This window comes from Meriones unguiculatus, chromosome 8 (assembly GCF_030254825.1).
Source record: "Meriones unguiculatus strain TT.TT164.6M chromosome 8, Bangor_MerUng_6.1, whole genome shotgun sequence".
NCBI classification, from domain to species: Eukaryota; Metazoa; Chordata; class Mammalia; order Rodentia; family Muridae; genus Meriones; species Meriones unguiculatus.
The window spans coordinates 58,668,003-58,690,367 of record NC_083356.1 but is presented as its reverse complement, the minus strand read 5'-3'; the positions used below and the strand labels follow the sequence as shown (position 1 = coordinate 58,690,367).

Below are 22,365 nucleotides of genomic sequence, written 5' to 3'. Positions count from 1 at the left end.
TGTAGGTCTATAACATTTGAAGTTAAAAACATGGTGAAACTTATTATAAAATTCAGGACATGTAGACATTAACACTCATATACATACTATGTATATATGCATATACATGTCATAACATAGAAAATGGGTTATATTTTGTTGTAGCACTAGTTGTTCATTTTATGGATTTTTTTTTTTTTGACAAATGGTCTCATGTAGCTCAGGCTGGCTTTAAAATCACTAAATAGCCAAACTAGCTCCAGATCATCAAAAAGATGTTACCACATATACCTTTTTTGTTATAAAACATAAAATCTATGAAGATTTTATTCTGAAACAGACTGGGGGAGTGAAAAAAAACATTAAATATGTCATCGATGTTCAAAAGTTCCATTATCTAAAAAATATGATTATATTATTTTGTTTTTATAATTAGGATTACAACAGTGACACCCTGATTTTGCCTTTTTCTACATTTATTCCCCCTCCAGAAATGTTATAAGAATAAAGGAAAAACTCAATTAGACATTAGGTAATTATCTGGCATGATAATTGCTTCATTGGGTAAAGAATCAGATGGCATGTTCATAGGAATGTTTCTCACTGAAGATCTAACATAATGTAGTGATCTTCAAAGAGCTTGTTGGTATTTGTAGGTAAAAAACTTCCCTTGTTAGCTTATTTTTGTCAGAATAAGAAAAGCTAAATATAAGGAAGCTAAATATGAGGAAGAACAGAACAGAGACAATGGGCACAAGTTATGAAAGATAATAGATCAAAAAGCTAACTGTTTTTCTGCTTCTAACTCTGCCATGAATTTTTTTCCATTTTGGTAGTGGATCGTGCATGAAATACGTTTGATGCTGAATGAGTAAAACTGCATGTGGCACTTCCCAGCCTCTGTTTTGAACGTCATCTCTAACAGCATAGAAGTTCATTATGTTATATAACGTTTGGGTGTGGTTGATTTTAATGTTTGGTATTTTTATTCATTTGCAATGTTTTCTTAATAATAAAGATGTTTTGAAATGTAAAAAAAAAAGCTTATGTATATTTCCTAGTTGAGCCTCTTCTGCGTCAAAAATTCATGCTGACTAATAACTGCAACATTATATTCCAGTCCACTTTATGGTCTTGGCAGAAAGACAAATAACAGAGCCAAGAATAAGGAGAGGGGACCTCAGTGAACTTACACAAGAGAAAACACTAGTCCAAATAAAAACCTCAGACTGACATGTATCTGTTACTGGGACAAGATGAGAGGGAACAACGAGCAATACACACACTTGTTCTGGGATTAGGACTAAATGAGTCCAATAGGTTTGTAGATATTACCTCTGTAATCTCACAAAAACCCCTTGGAAGGGCTATGTTTTTACCCTGTCCTTTGGGAAGACAGTAAACTTAGGCAATGACTAGTTAAGTGACATTCCCCAGGTCAGCCAAGCAGAAAGCAATGTGGTTAAGAACCTAGTCAGTAGCACGTATGACCTTAGGCCACACTCTTGATTCCTAATTCAAACCACTGTCACTGTTAAGAAACATAAGAATGAGGAATAGAATAAGACAATCTAGCTAAAGTTCGCTCAAAAGAACTTCAAATTCATACTTAAGGTTAGCTAAGCTTTGGTAGCCAAATTCCATTTCCAAGAAGTTTTTGCAAGAAAATTTTGGACAAGATTATAAAATTATATATTGAATACTGGATATTACAGTTTCATTTGAGAGGTTGAAAATTCAGTGAGATGGTTTTGGATGCAGGGTACAAAGTAATTTGATAAAGTTGGCTAAAACAGTATTAGTTCATTCATCCATGACATCCTTGAAAGGGGGCCAGGGAGATGGCTCAGCTGTTATAGTGACCTCCAAATTCTCAAATTCAGTCCTCAGAACCAGAGGCAGGAGAAGAAAGCCTATGCGGTGGCCCATGTCTATAATACCTGAGGGAGGGAGAGAGAATGGATACCAAGCGTCTTGCTGGTCAACCAGCCTGTCCTAATGTGAAAGCCTCCGGCCAATAAGAGATGCTGTCTTGAAAAGCCCAAAGCAGACTGAGCCTGACGAACATCTCCTGAGACTGACTCCACTCAATCACACACAGGTACACGCACAGGCAGGTGTGCACACATATACGCACATAGGTGCACACACAGAGGCACACACAAACACACCTGTAAAAGAGATTCTAGTTGCAGTGGTACAAGGGCATTATCAAAGAACCCAAATCTTTCAGTCTTCAAACTCTACCATCTTTAAGACAGTGTTGGTCTGAGGCATCATTTCTCATGATCACAAAAATGCTTCTGCAATTCCACGTATCACAATCACATGCAAATACTAAAGGTAAAAACATGGTAATTTCTTCAACCAAAGTTTCTTGTTTGGTTCGTTAACTGGTGTTTAGCAAAGATGAAACTATCCAAGAATGTATTCTTAGCTTACTGATAAGATTTGGGTCTTCAGACCACACTGTGGCTGCAAAGAAAATAACATGCAAAGCTCTCCTGTTCAGCCTGCTATGGCAGGCAGAGTTTGTCAAGAAGGAAGGAGGGGCTATGTCACAAGCAAAACGTTAATGTCTAAAAAAAGAATAATTATCTGGTATATCCTTTCACTACTATTACAAAAGACAAGGACAAAGAATGTGTAACATGAAAAAAATCAAATTATATAGGAAAGTTGATGACCGCATTATGGATACCATAATGTTAACGTGTTTTTGTGCGTGTGAATGTGTGAGTACGTGTGTGTGTTTACATTTGTCTTAAAGTAGCTTTATTTTATTGTATTTTATGTAATATCTGATATGTTTATATTATCTTAAATTTCATCTATAATAAAACAAACATTCTCAGTTTTGAAAAGCAAACTAATTCAAAGAAAAAAAAACATTATTTTCTAACAAAATATTGGTGCTATTTGGGTGTGATTGGAAGCTGATAGCTGAGCCCTCAAAAACTGAACAAGACATCTTTATCAAAATGTATTTTGTGTTACTGTCATGAAGAGATGAGAAAGACAAAGGAGGACTGAAGGTCCTGGAGGATTTTTAAATTAGAAAAATAAAAATGTTTTGTTAAAGATGACGTTTGGACCCACAGCCTTAGAAAAAGAGCTGTTGCAACTTAACATATTGGAAGATTTGCTCTGTGGATTCCTCCCCCTGTGAGAACACCTTCCACTGGTGCCAAAATCAACCTTCTGCTGGCCATAAAAATTAAGAAAGTTTGAAGGGATAAGGAAAATACTCACATTTTGTGGAAAGTAATTCACAGTTCTAACTATGTGTTGATATCTGCCAATATGTCAGTGTTTGTTTTAAGCAAAGGGGTAACACTTTCCTTGGGTCATTGATCACTTTAAATCATTTTAATTGTATGTTTACACTAAATACTTCTTGCTGTGTAAACTTCAGACAGTACTGAAGCATAAAAGTTAAAAATAAAATTCCTGCTGGGCATGAAGGTTCATCTTTGTAAACCCAGAACTTGGGAGGAAGACCCAGGAGGATCAGGAGTTCAAGTCCAGCCCTGGTTTCAGATTCAGTTGAAGGCCATTCTGGGTTCCATGAGACACTGTCTGCAGAACATAAAATAAAACAAAACAGAAAAACATTGTCTCTAAAGAAACTTCACTCATATTCTTGCTAAAGATATAACACTGTTAAATTTAGAATTTATCTCTTCAAGTATCTCCTTTATATTCAGATATTTTAGGCTTCACTTGAATTATAACACATTACTGTGCCTGCCATGTGCTTTTTGAATTCTAGTAAAATATATCTTGCATAGCTGGCCAGGTGATGGCATAGCAGCTCTTAAATTGATTTACACATTTACTCTGAATGAGCCTCATTATTTTGTTTTTGTAAAAAAGACATTGAAATCAATATTTTTGAACATTAATCTCTAATAATGTAGATGACACATTTAAAATACTGATAGTGACATAATGTCATCACCTGGACAGAAAAATCAGAGGCTGGAAATGATCTGTTTCAATCTTACGCTGAGCTGACTATAAGCAGTGTGGGATAAATCACTGCACTTTCTTGGGCTCACAGATCTGGGAATAAGGAAAAAGCTTGCTCCAAACTAAAGCTTACACATCTTGGATTTGCACTGGGCTATAACTGGATCTATGCCGTATTATATAATCTGTTGATATTTAATAAGAAATATCCTATTAACTGGGCTATATCTGGATCTTTACCCTATTATCTGGATCTATAACCTATTATATAATATGTAGATATTTTAATAAGAAATGTCCTATTAGAAGCTTAAATGACATTTATAATTATCAAAGAAATAAATATTTGTAGTACGTTTAAGTAAAAAATATTAAAGGGTAAAAATTCCCTTCTGCTTCTACCATCATCGGATAATGGCTATCTTTTATGTTTTATTATATAAAATTTTAAATTTATGTACATAGTATTTATGGACTTTATAATGCAGTTAGTTATGCATCTAGTTACATTTGGAATGCATTTATTCTCAAATTTGAAATCACATGCATATATATAATTTCCTATCTTTTTTCTTTACTAGTATATTATAAATAAGTAAATAATAGTTTTGAGATAATTAGTTTCAAACTACAGTTAGCACATGGTTATACTATGAATGTGTTAGGCTTTCATTTTGTTGAATTTATGTTATTTAAGTGCTTGTTTAAAATATAGTCATGGTAATTTTTCATGAAGGAAAAATTGATGACCTGTATTTTTTTATATAATTACTATAAATAATATCAAAACATTACAAATTTTAAATATATATATATATTTATAGGGTACCATATATATATATATATATATATATATGGTACTCACTTTTTTATTATTTTTATTTTGATTAATTGCAGTTTATTTACTTTGTATCCCAGCTGTAGCACCCTTCCCCATCCCCTCCCAATCCCACCTTCCCTCCCTCTTCGTCTCCTATGCCCCTCCCCCAGTCCAATGATAAGGTATATCCTCCTCTCCTTCCATCTGACCCTAGTCTATCAGGACTGGCTTCTTTGTCTTTCTCTGTGGACTGGTAAGGCTCCTCCCCCCTCAGGTGGAGGTGATCAAAGAGCCAGCCCATGAGTTCATGTCAGAGATGGTCCCTGTTCCTATTATTGGGGAACCCTCTCGGTTCCCATGAGGTTCCCACTGAGCTGCCATGGGCTACTTCTGTGCAGGGGTTCTAAGCTATCTCCATGCATGGTCTTTGTTTAGAGTATCAGTCTCACAGAAGACTCCTGTGCCCAGATTATTTGGATCTGTTGCTCTCCTTGTGGAGCTCCTACCCTGTCCAGATCTCTCTATCTCGCCCTTCTTTCATAAGATTCCCTGTACTCTGCCCAAAGTTTGGCTATGTATCTCAGCATATGTTTTGATACCCTCCTGGGTAAAGTCTTTCAGAGGCCCTCTGTGGTAGGCTCCTGTACTGTTCCCTGTTTTCTCCCTCTTCAGATGCCCGTCTCGTTTGCCTTTCTGAATGAAGATTGAGCATCTTACCCAGGGTCCTCCTTGATTAGCTTCCTTAGGTGTACAGATTTTAGTATGATTATCCTATATTATATGTCTAATATCCACTTATAAATGAAACTATACCATGGTTTTAAACTATGTAAATGCTTTATGCATATTTTAAGAGTTTGCATGGGCTGCATGTGGAATTATTTAATTGCCTGTTTGTTTTTTAATGATAAAGAGAGAAAAAGAATATACATTTGGGTGGCAAAGTGGAAAGGATCTAGGAGGAGTCAAGGGAAGAAAAACTGTGATCAGAATATATTGTATGAAAAAGTCTATTTTCAATAAAATTTAAAATTATTAAAAAGAGAGCCTATATGATTACACCCTTAAAGAATTTACATGATGAACTCATAAATCTCATTGTTAATAATAACATATTATTTTAATATGTTATTGGATATATTCAAGTCTGGAAAATTATATTTCTTTTCTATGGAATCCCTCATCATATTCTTTGCCAATATCCTATCCTCTTCACTATATACTCATATTTATTCATGAAAACCCTTTGTATATAATGACATTAATGTTTTCTTTAGATCTCTTTTATATTTAAGACATCACATCAACAAATAAAATGCTTATACAAAATATTTACTTAAGGAAATTTTATATATGATAATATAAAATAAAAGAAAATGTCGTGAGGTTAGAAATCCTGCCATACATAGGGCAAGGCCATCATTTCAGTGATATTTTCTTTTACAAATGACCATTAGCAGTTAAAATTGTAAGAAATGTCTTTTATGAGGATACAAGAATGGAATTATTTCACCATCAGGCAACTCTTGAGGAAAAATAAATATTCTCATGCGTCTTCTTTCAAATTAACTACATTGTGGAGTAGTATAAAGGAAACTCAAGTTCTTTCGCTTTCTAAGCTTCAGCAAATCCGCCCTGCTTCCCTTTCATTATTTATACCAACAAAGATGAGAAATAATGATAATAGCTATCTTACAAGGTTTTGGAAATAATGAAATCATGTAATTTATGTAAAGCACTGGCATAAGGCTTGGAACAAAATTGTTACTCCATAAATCATCATAAGAATGACTGTTTTAGAAGATTTTTTTTTCTTTACAAAGAAATTCTCTCTACCATTAAATCCTTCAGCAAACAAAAAGCCATTTTACACAAAGTCTACTCTCTTAGGAAACTGCTCTAAGTGAATTTGTGTCTGTTGAGAGCCTGCTACTCCACTGGTCTTGAGAAAGTGCTGCATCTTTGAAGTACTGGTGACACAGATTGATGTGTTCCTTCCTCTTTGGTGCTCATTCTTAGCTCTGGTACAATTGAAACAGAAAAGACAGGGCTGGGGGCGTTCTGTTCCACAATGGTGATTCCATAGAGCTGACCCAGGCCATACATATGGCCCCCAGTAGGTGCATTTTATTTAAATTAATAAGATTATTCTATGTTTAATTCATGATGCAGGAACTTTAAAGCAATGTTATAGGGAGGGAAGATCATAACATAATTCATTGTATATCATATTTCTATAAACACCAGGCTACCCTTTTTGAAATGGATATACCAAATATCAAAAGACACACTGTGAAAAAAGTCAACATATACCGACAGTCTGTATCAAACATTGAGGAACAGCCTCTGAACTCAACTCTCTACTCTGCAAAAGTCACTTTTATTCCTAGTTTGCATGGCTTTGTGAAAAATTTAGAAGGCTATGCTCTTTTTTCTGAAAGAAGATAAGAATATTGTGTTTACTATCTTGAGATGTAGCAGCCTACCTTCGCCTCACTAAAGTGCTCTGCATTCACCACACCTTGCATGGAAAATGGCAGTCAGCTCTAAAGAGAAAAAGCCAGCAGATATGGCTTCTCTAAAAGCCATATCCCAAAAGCAGAAGGGAAGTTGAAAGAGAGCAAGGAAGAGCATAATTGTGAAGGGAGGGGTTTGGAAAAAAGAAAAGGAAGGGAAATTATGTAATTATATGATAAACTAAAAAATTATTTTATTATTATTATTACTCTTCTCACTACTACTAAAACTATTATTATTTTAAAACAACAGATCCAAGACAGTTTAAATGAACAGGTAATGAAAAACAGGGAGCAGTTAAGGGTTGATCTCTTCTTGGTTTGTTTTTCTTTCTTCTGAGGAGTGTCACTTCATTGCTCTTAATACCTCACGAGAGGGTGTGTATTCAGGGTCATGCAATGAAGGGAGAAGATCATCAGTCAGTTTTGCAGTTTGCTAGCTGTTAAAGAGAAAGGTTTGGTTGAAACAGATGACCACAATGAGAACGGGGGATTATCTGTGACTTTCAAAAGCCATTGTTCCTCCATTATTATGAAAACCAGCAGTGGGCTGTAAGCTCACTTCCTTATTCACAACCATACTAGACAATGAATTCAGAAAGCATCCCCACAGAGCCCAGAACTCAGCTTTCAAGTAAGAGTAATGTTCAGAACTGCCATTCTCTTTTTAAAAAACAGCAATTAAGTTGGACACCATTAGAAAAAGGCAAACTCAGTTATTCCCAGAGCTCACTGTTGCCTGTGAATTTGTTGTTTTGCAACAATAATGTAATATGTGCTTTCAGTGGTGCTTTGCATTTAATTCAGTGCTTCTAAATATCTGCTATCTTACCCATATGTTTCTTGTTGTGTACATTAAGTAGCGAATTTTTCATCTTGCAAGAGCTGCTTGGTGTTCTAGAGGTTGTTTGGTTATCCTTAGAAAGCAGAAATGTGCCTTGATAGAGGGAAATTTTACAAATCTGAAGAGATTGTGGTAGAAAAGGTTTTTGTTCTTTATTTGTCTTGATATTTTTCACACAGAAAAAAAAAAACTGTGCTTCCATCTGCTACTAAAGCGTTCATACTGAAACTAGAAAAACAAAGACAGAGATAAAGCTAGGAGGGGAGGTCTGCTGTCTCTACGCACTGCTACTGTTCAGTCACTCTATCCCACTTCTTAGAAAGCACAATGATGGCAGTGAAAGATGTTTAAATAGCGATAATGGATTGCAAATACAGGAACTCTTATCTTTGGAATTTTAAAGTAGACAGGAGAAAGCCGGGAATATTTGGTTTAAGGCTTACTCCCAAAGCTGAACTTTTATCTTTTATAGGTCATTCTCTGCTTGTGTGCTTCAAGAATACATATTGGAGCTTTGGAGTTCAGCCAAAATCACACAGAAGATGAAACTACAGCATGTTATGTAAAAATCAGCAATTTGAGCAAAGTTTTTTTTATAAAATGTTCCCGCAAGCAATGGAGGGAATATGTGAAACTATGACCTGTGTTTGTTAGGGACATCAGAGTAATAGATCCTATTATTATTACTTACTCCTTCACTCACTGGTCCGTGCATTCAAAGACTTCCTACAGGCAGTAGGAACTCCTCCAATCTGAAAAGGTAGAATACCTTTGATCATATAGGAAGCTCATTTTTATTATTATTCATGTAACTTCTCTCTCTGGCTAATCCACAGGCAGATGATAAATAGAACAAGAAAGGGCTTCAGAATGTGGCAAGGGATATTTAAATCAGGAACAAAAGAATCATTTATTTAAATTACATCTCATCTTTCTTGTCACTAAACCAGTATCCTCAATGCCAATTTTATCACCTCTACTTGATACAATATTCTCCCTTCTTCATACTTAATAAGGTAAAACAAACAAACAAAAACAAGACTAAAATGCCTTCACTCAGAGAACTTAACCACTCACAGTGAGACTTTGTTAGACTTGGCTGGTCTGCTGAGATGAGAAGCTCAGGCTACAATTTCCCTTCGTGTACCTCAGTAGAACTCCAGCCGGACTGTTCTGCAAAAACCCTTATTCCCTAAGCCCATGTCTATGGACTAAATGGGTCTGTACGTGCAGACTCAGGTCCTCCCTCTGGTATTTGCTTAGAGGACATCTCAGAGAGCAGTCTGAGCACTCACTCTGTGTTCCATTCCTTGAACTACATCCCCTACTTCAGAAGTTACTGGGTCTCAGCAATCTATATTTATCCTTTCCAAACACCTAAGGTGACCAAATAAGATTATGGCAGTTCTTCCTGTTCATAGTGTTAGAGTTAAATGAGGGTGAGAAAGACTTCTAAAGACTTCAAAACCAAGACCTTTAGCATTCTTTTCTTTGTCTTTATTATTATTATTATTATTATTACTATTTAAATTTTATTCACTTGTATTCAGTTGCAGCCCCCTCCCTCATCTCCTTCTGGTCCTACCCTCCCTCCCTCTTCCTTCCCTAACCATCTTCCCTAGTCTACAGATAGAGGAAGTCCTCCAGCCCTACTGTCTGACCCTAGCCTATTAGGTCCCATCAGGACTACTTGGGTTATCTTCTTCTGTGGGCTGGCTAGATAGCCCCACCAGGGCGAAGTGAGAGAGGAGCAGGCAACCATGTTCATATCAAAGACTGTATCTTCTCCTCTTACTAGGGATCACACATAGAGACTGAGCTGTCTATGGGCTACATCTGAGCAGGGGGTCTAAGTCCTCTCTGTGCATGGTCTTTGGTTGATGCATACATCAGTCTCTACAGTGCATCCATGGGCCCAGATTTTTTTGTTTTCCTTTTGGAAATTCTGTCCCCTCAGGGTCCTTCTCTAAACTTACAGAACTATACTGATAATTGCATTGTTTACCTACGTTTCTGTCTATGTATCATGGCCCTCCTGAAAATTAGGACCATTTGATTATGTCTACATTTAGGATCCTCTGTATTTTGCCTAGTGCCTAGAATGTAAAAGCTATTAGTTCTAAATGAGTGTTGAATTCATCCATCCTTTTATACGCATCCATCAAGATTTATTGAGCCAGATCTGTACTAGGTGTCAGGAAGGTTATGACAGACTCAGCAGAAAATATCCAGGAAGAAGAAGATCTCCTGCTGTCCCTGAAATCTCATTCCATTGCCAGCTGCCTGCTACTCTTGTGTAGCCAGCCCTCTGAAAGCATTTCAAACAGTGACCTTTGTCAGGGCTTCTAGTAAACATCCAACTTCTGTCATTTTAACCTTGTAACATCCTTACTGTGATCAGCTCATGGTGATTGTCAGCTAGAAGGATTGATCTTCTAGGAACTGAGGAGAAAGTCTTTAAGATAGGATCCACAAGCGCTGAAACTCCATCTCCCACTTTCTGGTTTCATCAACTCACAGTGCATACAAAAGCCTGCTGTTCAAGCACTGCAGACTACAGAAGACATAGGCCTATCACAGCCATTGCTGTTTCTCGGCCTACCTTTCCCACATTCTATAATGAGAGCTAATTTTCTTGACAGCTGAAACTGTTTGTCTAAATAGCAAGGTGCTTAATTTGAACCTCACACAAAGGAAGATTGTTTCAGAGATTAAATAAATGAAAGCCCTTGCTGCTGAGCAATTTTATACGACAGTAGTGCCAGAATGTGTGAGCTGGCACAGTGAATAAATAGAAAGTGCAGTAGTCTCCCTGAATAGACAGTTACAGTCAGCATAAAATATCCAAGTAGCATGTATGGATGAAAGCAAAATCATGGACTTTTTAAAATGGAATTTTGGAAGTTTGTAATTTTCTTTCAAAAACTTTGGCAAGTTTATCATTGATGTCCTTTTATTATTAAAATTTTCAGCTGCCAGAATGTTAGGCAGTTGTTAGTGCTAATTAATTATCAGTTTAAGGTTTCAAAAGCCTCCACAGCTATTATTACTGTAGCTACATGAAATAAAGCTGTCGCCAACTACTTCCATGACAGTGCACTATGAAGCTGATACACAATAAGCGAAAGACTCAATATCCTTATATCTTAGTTGCACTGTTCACAAAACAAAGTTTTGTTGCATATAATACAGATTATACAAAAGCTTATCCTGCTTCTCATCATTTTTCCTCAAGAAGAGAATGTCTAGACATAAAAACAGTGAAAAAAGCATTAAACTCATAAGATGAATAATAATAATGAGCATTAAATTTAAAGATTCTTTTAACATGGCAGCATTGGAATCTCTATACTGACACAGAGAATATATAATTTTCAAGTATAATCTTTAAAAATAGACTTAATGCTAATCATTAGCAAATGCATTATTTGGGATGCATTTATTCTTCAAAGTGTATCTTCAATTTTTCTGCTATCTAAATGTCATTTTATTGCACCTTTACTGCTCAACAAAATTAACAAAGATACTTTTAGAATATGTATTAAAAATTTCAGGGAAACATATTCTTGCCACCAACATGAGCTGGATTTCTCAAATTCACTTGGTCTGGGGAGAAGACTACCACACACAAGTTGTCTGGCATCCAACTCAAGCCCTTGCCTACACACAGCCTCACACACTGTGGTGTTTGAAAGGGAATAGTCCCTATAGCCACCAGTTAGTGCAACTATTTGGGAAGGATTATGCCTGTGTTGGAAGAGAGGTGTCACTGGGGGCTGGCTTTGAGATGTCAAAATCCCATACCATCTAGTTAACTCATTTTCTTTCCCTATGCTTGTCCAATCACATGTAAGCTCTCACTTCCTGTTCCAGTGTCATGCCTGCCTCCCTGCTACCATGCTCTCTGCCAGTAGTGGCCATGAACTCATTTTCTGTATCTGCAATCCCCCAATAAACTCTTCTTCTTGATAATGGTGTCTTACCACAGCAATAAAGAAGAAAAGATGCTCACAATAAATAGACAGATGATAGATAGATAGATAGATAGATAGATAGATAGATAGATAGATAGATAGATGCTAATGAACGACAAAATAATAATGGCTCCAACCAATGTCAAACATATTCCAGAAGGTAAAATATCTCACAGTTGTAGACGAAAGTTTTCTAAAAAAATATTGGGAAATTTCCAGAAGCCCTAGGAAAACAATTTTCCATAGGTCATGAACCTTAGGTATTCTCAGTTATCCCTGACATGAATGTTAGAAACATTTGCATGAAGAATGGTGTATGATGGGTGCACAGATGTGAGTGTACACACACACACACACACCTCTACCAGTAAGGAAGGAGTCAGCTCCCCTCAATTGTTGGGTTCCATGGGGAAGGATAAACTTTTAAAAAGAACCAAAGCTCAGTTAAGAAGTTGGTTTTCTTACATTTGAATTAAAGACAATTCACAGAGCATCATTAGCCTCTAAACAGTTTTCTATATTCTTTGTATCAGCATCATGCCTGGATTACCTTTTTTTTTCCTTAATTTTTTTTTTAGTGCTAAGATTTAAACCTAGCATCTTGTGCAAAGTAAGCCGGAATTCTCATTGAGCTCACCCACAGACCTCTACTATGTCTTCTATTTAGACTAAATGTTAGAGGTTTTCAACAAATGACTAATCAATCATCATTGATTCTTAATGACTTATAATCAATTTGCTTCTAAAAAAAAAGGAGTGGCTAAAAGAATGGAAAATATCCAATAAGTAGGTATGCTTAAGAAAAAGTATTAATACTGAGAAATCTAACACACATGTAAAACATCCATATTCTTCTAAAAGGGAACATATTGAGAAACCACATTTTATAAGCAAGAAGTAAAACATAAGTCATTGTTGCCTTAGATATGCCAGCCAGTGAAGATGAAGAAATAAGAAGTAGAATACTTGAACAAGAGGAGACAAGTTATGCCTTCTAGATGGATGGCCTATTTGTTCTTTCATTCACTCATCCATTCAATTCCTTTCTAATGCTTGCAATAGTCTACATATTAGGACTACAATAAAAAAACCAAGTGTACATACCTTCTCAGGTTCCTCACATGCTACATTGCTTTGTCTGTGGTTTATTGTTTAGTCTCTGTTAACTGATGCTGTTATGTAACATATGCCTTTCTGTAAAACCATCATTGTTATACATGTACAAAAGACATCATTATGAAGACCTATACTAGCCATCAAATATTGTAAGAGTATATAAAACATAGAATGCTACTTTTGTAGTTCCCTAAAAGAATCTTCCTACAAATACAATTTCCTTCCAGTTATTTGAGTAATTATTCTGGAGAAATCTTCTCTCTGTGGTGTCATCTGGAACTCTTAGCTATGGCATCTACATCTATTGAACAACATGGAAGAGGAGGAGTGAACTAAGCAAACAGCTGAATTTGCAGTGTCTCAAGCACAGGTCTGAACAGTGATCCACCAGAGTAAAGCCTCATGGTCTTATCTGTCTTAAAGGAGATGAGAACATGTAGCTGTTTTCTTTTGTCATCTATTTTGGTTTAGAGGCAACTTTAGACCCAGAAAACAAAAACATTGCAATTTGAAGAAATTAGAAAAAAGAGGAGTGGGGATAGAAAGCCTCAAACTAGGTAATGAAAGAAAATCAGCAGCATGAACATCGGTCTTTATTTTAGTACTGCATTAGACTCTGCCAATGAGCCCGTTAAGCACTGTTTTCCAAATGAAGGCTAATACCACTATAAATATAAACTTAAATCTCTAAAGCTGTATACTTGTCTGCTGAAAAAAGAAACATCTATGAACCACCAGAACGTCTGAGAGATGACCTAAGAAAGACAAAAAGGATGCCTTCTTCAGCAGGGATGCCACACTTTGAATGTAGACAAACTGACTAAAATTTTTGTATCATCAACTGTTTTAGTCACAGAAAAGCAGATGATCATAGAGTGTAGGTTAAAGTGGACTTTGTGGATCTTAAATTCTGAGTGGCAGCTGAACTGGTTCTGACTGCCCTAATGAAAAATGTGGGTTGCATCACTCAAAACCAGAGTGATTTAAAGATGTTTTATATAAAGGGGTTAGAGAGCTAAAATAAGCTCTTGTGGGGTTTTTGTTTGTCATGATTACATGGTAAACTACCCATATACTTGTCACACAAAAAAGGCTGTCTATACAGAAGGGTTTTCTTATAGGGAAAATATTTTAGTAAAACCTAGTTTTGAATGGAATGAAAAAAATCAGTAACTTCTAACATTATCTAGGTTTGCATTTAGAGTCAACTACAATTTCTTTTAGTAACATTCTACCCTAAGTGAAAACCATTGATAATTTTATAAAACGAACTTGAAACCTTTCAAAAACCATACTCAAGTTTCTCATCATTGAGCTTTGTGTGTCAGACTGAATGTGAATTTATTAAAGTATTCCCCATTGGCAAAAAGGGTTTACTTTACCCATTAAAACCTCCCTTGAATGGATATCAAATATCTCTTGTCCTGTTAGATGATGTAATTTCAGTCTGAAATTGTCTGTGCTTTAACCAGGAAGGTAAAATCTTTCTCAATGGAGGCAATAGAGCATGTCGCTGATAAGGAAAAGGTGATCCACCAGGTCACAACTTGGCCCATTCTGGACAAACAGTGAATGAAACTCATCTGTTCCCACATTGTGTGGCACTAGTAAGCCAGTTTATTTTAACCCATTAAATCCCTTCCATAATTGAAGCCAGCTCTTCCTTACACCCTGTACTTCCTGGTCATGGTGGACTCCCTTTTACGATACAATGATAGTACAGCTGTTGAACAACCATGTACTAGCAGCTAGGAAAGAAAAATAAACACATGCATAAAATTCTGATTTTTACCCAATAAATAACTCAGACAGAGAAGGAATATGACCAAAAACAAGCTCTCCAACCCAGTCATCTTACAGCTGACTTCTGACCACTAATATCACTAATATGATAGTTATGCAGGTTAATGAAGGTCAATGAGGTTAATGAAGAAAACAGTTACTGAAACAAAAAGACAACTCTTGGGGTAAAAGGGGAGCTTTGGATGGAGATATACTGCAAGAAATAAACATGATGACTGTGATTATTAATCTTGATTGTCAGTGTGACACAGTATAAATTCATGTGGGGAATGAGGTTCAATGAGGAATTGTCTGGTTTAGTTTGGACTGTGTGCATGTCAATAAGGAATTTTCTTAGTTGGGTAAATTGAGGTGGATTTGCAATGTATGTATATATTGAGCTCTTCTGACTATAGACATACTATGACATGCTCTTTTACCGTCTGTAAATGATTCGCTGTTATGATAGGCTGTAACCTAGAATTCTGAACAAAGCTAAAGTCTTTCTTCCATAAGCTGTTTTGTAGGGGTATTTTTATGACAGAAATGAAGCTGAGACAGTAACCATTCCAGATTCTTGCTAATAAGTCAAGATTGTGATATTTGTCTGCTTTCAGTAGGTATGGTGCTTTGAATAAGAATGGCCTCCATAAGTTTGTTTATTTGAATGTTAAGTCATCAGAGAGTGGGGTAAAGAGGTGTGGTCTTTTTGGAGGAAGTAGCAACTGGGAGAGGGCTTTAAGGTTTAAAAAATTCACATACGGCCTGGTCTCTCTCTCTCTTTACTATAGATCAGGATGTAGCTCTCAAATACTTTTTCAGCATCATGCCTGCCAGGCTTACTCCCAGGCTCCCCATCATGAACATAATTGACTAAGCCTCTGAAATCGTAAGCAAGCCCTTAATTAAATGCCTTCTCTTGTGAGTGGTTGTGGTCATGGTATCTCTTCACAGCAATAGAATTGTGACTAAGACGTAAGCAAGGTGAAAAGGAGGTTGGAAGATCAGTTAGACACTACTGCCACCATTATTAAAAGTTTCAACTCCAGGGTCACCCTTACTACTTAGAGATCCGAGATAACTGAGAAAAGGCAGGTGATTTCTGGCTTATGATGGCTCAACCCCCTTTATAGTAATGCAAAATCTGCATAATTTCTGTGGAAGCCACTGTAAATTTTGACCCTTCACGGGGTCAGAATCCATACATTGTAACTCCCTCCCAATGTTGAGCACTGCCAATAAATGAGCTTCAGCCCCAAGTTAGTGGTTGGAGTAAATGATACTGTACCGTATTGCCAGTGATGTTTGTGTACAGCCAATCAACAAATTAGATGAGCTGTTCAACTCTTCATCATAATACAGACTATGGTTGATCAGCTAGATTTTGCTGACTATGCGGGTGTTGTGAGTAGGATTAAGGCAGGCAAGAGTAAGCTCTGATCCTCAGTAAATTAAGAGTATGAAGTTCATTAAGATATTCTCAATGAGTTTATCAGTATATAACTTCATTCTAAGAGAAAAGCATCTGCATTCCTCTTTGCCAAATCTCTCCTCTTGAGGAGAAAGACTGCCAAGCTTCAACATTGTGATTCATCTTATGTCAAAAATCTCTCCAGATCAGTATTTCCAATCTCCCACTATCTTCACTTTCTAAAACAGACTTTTACATCTGTCTACACTTAAATATTATGTTTTCTCCAAATATATTGTGGTCATTCCAGGAGCACCAACAAAGAACTGTTAGCAGAAATACTATCTATGATATCATTAAAGAAAGCTACAAACTCATTTTGTGGAATCATCTGTGACCAGGAAGGTTTAGAGAGATGGCTTGGTTGGTAAAAGCTTGCTTAACAAGCATGAAGACAAGAGTTTGAATATCCATCATCCATGTACGCAGTCAAATATGGATTTGCATGCCATACACCCAACATTATGGGAAGAGCTAAGTGGGCTTGGAAGATCACTGGAGAGCCAATCTTCATGAAAAAAGGAAAGATTTATGTTCAATGAGAGACCCTAATAGAGGTAAGAAAAGATAGAGGAAGATATCCTCTGCACTCTGCAGGCATGTACATGGCCTGATGCCCCATAAATTGTCCTATAGCACACATACACAAACACACACACACACACACACACACACACACACACACACATGCACACACACTCACTCACTCATTCACTCATTCACTCACACACACACAAAATCTTCTCAGAAAATATCTGAAATAAAAATAATCTAAACTGTCCAACATAAAGTAAGAAGTTAGAGTGTGGGGTAGAAATTTTCTATAGCTGTGAATTTGATCAGTTTATTTAAATCTCAAGCCATAGCTATTTAAATACTGTTAGTATTTCTATATATACTTTTCTCTATCTGCCTTTCTATGTCTGTATTATCTCAGAGAATTCACTAAAAGTTAAAATTGTAGTTTTGGAGAGATGGCTTAGCAGTTAAGAGCACTGACTGCTCTTACAGAGGATGCAGGTTCAGTTCTCAGCACGCATATAGCGGTTCATGTACATCTATAACTTCAGTACCAAGAGATCAAACACCCTTTTATGACTTCCACAGGCACCAGGCTTGCATGTAGTGAACAGATATGCATGTACACACACATGCACATGAAAATGAATAAAAAAGATAGTAAAACTTTGAGCCATCTTCAAGAGAAAGATGAGCCATGCCACAGTTTTCCTGTTAAACTGTGGTGCTGCATAAGAAGCAGTTGTTTGTCTTGGAATAAAGGAGGATTTATTTAGACTTCTCTTGTTAAGGTCAGAGAACAAAAGACCAAACAAGTAGAAAAGATAATTGAATCAAATGATATAGAAACTAGTGATTGATTTTATCATTTTCAATCCATCCCCTTCCACAGTTTTATTATTTTGTGATAATTATATTTAGCTTGCCAAATACAGGTTTTTAAACCAAAATCATTATAGCTTCAAGACAAAATCTGAAAAAGGACTTTAGAAAAACAACAGCAACAAAAATGAGCACATTTATTTCTATGTTTCCTTGTTTGAGATAATACCAAATTGACTCTTAATCATATGACATCCAACTTACTTTGGCACTGCCCTTGAAAATCTAGTGAGTCTAGATTGGATGTTTCTTTGCTTGTCTGGTATCTGTTGGAAATCAAAAGGATGAAGGACATCATTTGCTTAAAATACCAGTAAGAAAATTACATCATTTACAGAAACATAGATGGAACCAGAAAACATTATGTTCAGCAAAATAACTCAGATTCAAAAGAACAAATATTGTATGTTTTCTTTCATATATAGAATCTAGATTTAACAACAACATACACACACACACACACACAAAAAAAAAAGAAAGTAAAAGAGAGACAGTTTAGAGAGAAGACAAATAAATAGGAGGTGGAGTAGGATGGGTGAAGATAGTAGATGGAGCTAAATATAAGAAAAGTGCAATGACATATTTATGAAAGTGTCATGTTGAAACTATTTATTTTTCATGCTAACTAAATTAGTAAAAATATACTTGCATATACTAATATCAATAAATTAACTAATGAAATGTCATTTACAATAGCATCAAAATATAATATGGGAATAAATTTGACAATAGACAAAAATGAGTGAAATTTTAAAAATTAATTTTGTTGCAAGTGCAAATAAAGCAATAATTCATATGATAATGACAAGGGAGGAAAAGGACAGTAAAACATACTTTTTCTCAGAAAAATAGGAAATTTGGATCTGACCCAGAAGCTTACATTTCATTCACATAATGAAATTCAGCTGGGACCAGGCAAAGACAGAATAGCAGGCTCAGTCACCAGCTCATCCTGCAGCTCCCAAAGCTGATGGAGATCTGATTCTATGTAAAACTGTCAGGCTGCCCAAGGATCACCATTCTCTCAAAATAAAAGAAAAGCAACCCTTCACCCTGCATTTTATTCATTCAATTCTTTACAGAAAAGGCAAATACATGTTCTTTCCTTTCCTCTTTCTCTCTTACAGAAACTTAAACTAGTATCCTAAAGCCAAGGAATAATTCACAAAGCCATTAATAATATACATTCTAAATGTAAATCACCATGACCTTCCCAGTTCTGCCATGTATGTATATGGGGAAAGAAAGAAGTAAGAACGTAGGATGTCAGCATGTCGTGAACTCCATATTTTGGTGAAGTTCAAAACTTGGCTCGTTACTAAATGAGAGAAGAGCAGAAGTAGGAATGCCACCCCCCCCCCATCCTTTGCCTGCCCTCCTGCTCTGAAGCAACCCTGTACAGGCAACACTAGTCTTTCTCTTGATGTAGATCATAAAACCTTCAACCCTACACCCAGAAGAGAGAACAGCCTTATCTTGGAAGACAAAGAGATTCCAAGAATTTGAACCACCAGCCCCGAGTGAATTCCCTCCAGCTTGTTTTACCACTCCAGGCCCTTGTGTCCTCCAATTACATTTCTCTAGTATTATCTACTCATCATCAACCCAACAAAGCAACCACACATTTACCTCTTTGGATATTTGTATCTGCTCATTGCGTCATTGTTTTCCTTAAAACTGTTTTGGTAGCTCACAGAAGATGGTCCATTTTTACAGAGACAAAGAAAAGGCCAGGGGGGAAATATGTAAGCAGGACCAGCAGGGTGACTTTAACCAGCCAAAGTGTGAGCTTATTTTAAAGGTTTTCATATAAATTCAGAACACCAGATATTTACATTTGATGTATTTTCTAGGATTCCATAGCCTTTACAGGATACTCTCTACTTGCCTTTACAGGATAAATAAGCCTTGCTAGAAAGGCTTGGGACCATAAGTAGTTCAAATTTCAGTTCTTTGCAACTTTGGAATATTTTCATAGACATCATGCAATATATTGGGGCTGGGATATAGGACTGACAGGAAATTAATTTATTTCATATATAATTTAAACACAGCCTGAAGATATAATTTTATACAACTTTTTGGTATGGCCATGTTTTGAGTTCAGTCTGTCACATGAGATAATGGTTGGAATTTCTGGCTATTGGACAAACAAACAAACAGAAACTTTGAGAGCACTGATGTTTCAGACATTCTAATTCGGCGTGCTTGCTCTGTATAAATACATTCCACCCAGGGCTCTCATCCTGTGTTTTTTAAATTCCTGGTTTCATTTGATTTCTACAGTAAACTCACCAGCTCACTTGTGTCTCTTTATAAATGAGGAACAATTTTAGTCTTTGAGAGGATAAAAGCAGGGGCTGGGATATCAACTTGGGATTGTTTTTAGAGACCTGTTGCTGTCAACTATGAAGCGTTCGTTCACAGAACAAGCACCTACATCAACACTTGCCCATGAGTCCTAACAATTTAACAAGAAATTAATTATTCATTTGACTTGACATCTGAAATCATTTGTGTTGATAATTAATTGAATAATTTGTAAGTGTAATGACTCCCTAGTATTACATCAAAAATAATTTCTCCTATAAACCCCTAAAAAGAAATATCCAACTTCGTTCATTCCCAGTCCAAAAGTGAAAAACAATGTTTTTCAATCCCTAGCTCTTTCCAACCTAAAAGAATAAATAAACAAAACAAAAGTCTGTGGTCTTGAATGAAACAGTCCATGGGTTTTTAGGCAGAAAAACGATATAAAGCAATATCTAAATCCTAAACTGTTGCTTTACTAATAATGGAATCAGCAAAATTTAATAGAGCGCTTACATGTATTGGTGGCAAAATTTAGCGACTGACGGTCAGTCACGGGCACCTTCTCTATGTACTTGACTTTGCTGTGTGATAACTCAGAAGGGAAAGCTGTTAGCTCACCATCCCAAACAGGTGGAGAACAGTCTCAGGTTGCAAACCCCCTTTTACATACAATACTCCACTTGTCAACCTGAGAGGAATTGGGATTTTGCCAAAACTTTTGTTTTCAATCTGTCACTTAGATCATCACTCATATGTAGTCTATGAAGAATGAATCATGAGATTTTGACATATGCTTTCACTAAATCAGAACACCCACATAGATCCAAAAATATTAAAGTTTTGTCTTTTCTAGTATATTTTACCTTTAAATATATGACCATCTACTTAAAAAAAATAGAAATAGTATAGCAATTCCTCACACTAGGAATCATTACACAAATCTTACATACAAATTATGTATTCATTAATAAACTAACACATCATTACATAAACTATCAATAGGCCAAAATATTTTTGATTGTTGAATTTTAGCAAATATTCTATTTGGAATTATTCTAGAGACTAGTAAAATCTAGTAATTCAGTTGTGATAATTAATTTAAAAATAGCAATACAATATTTCATTTTATTTTTATAGAGAAAATACAACATAAATATTACTAAATATTATTAAAATTTTTCTATCATGTATAAAAAATATTAGTACTGTATGGAAAGGTGAAGAGTCTGGGTGGGGCACTCTGTGTCAACCAGCCAGTGTCTTTCATGGTGAGTGAAAAATTGTCTTTTTTTTTCCTCCCATCAGTTAACAATGGAAGCAGTATTAGTCACAGTATGCATGGAAATCTGCCAATAAAATAAAGTTAAATAACATTTCTCTTCAAGCCTCATAAAAACGTCCAGAGGCCTTTTGTAAGGATATAAAGTATGACTCATATACTAGCCCAAACAGAGCAAAACAGGATAAAGGAAAGGGATGGAAAAAGTCTTACTGCTCTTAGAGCACTTACAAGTACCCTAATGTTGTGGCAAAGTCCACTTTGGTGTCTCTGTCAATCCTCTCCCGAGCTACCTACAAAAGGGAAAGAAAACTGCCTTCCCCATCACAAGTATACAAAAGAGGAGTCTTGCTGGCAAGGTTAGCATCTGTCAGTATCAGGCTTGGGACAAAAGCAAAGCTGCTCTTTGAATTGTTTGCTTAATAAGATCTCCTGGTGAATGGCCTGTATCTGAAGCCTGGGGTTTACCGGGAGCACAACACTGCTATTTTACACAGGAAAGAGGTTAGTTTCAATAAAATGAGTGGATATGGTCAGCTTGCCTTTTTAATATAGTTCTGGCATTTGTTCTGAAAACAAGGTAGACTTGCTCAGCGTTGTCCATAAATCCGGTAACGGTCATTCATATACTTTGTCCCAGCTATTGGGTTTTCCTCTGGGATGTTCTATTTTGTATTGGCTGCTATTCATTGTCTGCGCTCGATTTGTGGCTTGCTGCTATAGAATTTTAATGAGTCCCATGTTAAACATCTATTAGAATCCATTCTGTTAGGCAGCTTATAGGGAACAAGCCCATACATCCTTCTAGAATCAACTCGTCTCTCTACTATACATGAAAATAGTTCACCCCACATTTAAGCGTAATTCTAGAGATCACTTTAATAAAACTAAATGTGGC

The 22,365-nt window shown here is 36.1% G+C and overlaps 1 protein-coding gene across 5 annotated transcripts in view; it reads right to left on the bottom strand.

Moving 5' to 3' along the window:
• Angpt1 (angiopoietin 1) overlaps positions 1-22,365 on the bottom strand; it is a 255,633-nt gene that overhangs the window by 170,768 nt on the left and 62,500 nt on the right. The window contains exon 1 of one of the 5 annotated variants that reach the window (XM_060389494.1): positions 18,080-18,098. The exons of the other annotated variants lie outside the window; for them this stretch is intronic. The gene's annotated coding sequence lies outside the window, so the exon portion shown is untranslated. Of the gene's footprint in view, positions 1-18,079; positions 18,099-22,365 lie in introns of those variants that run through there. 5 annotated transcript variants of the gene reach the window in all.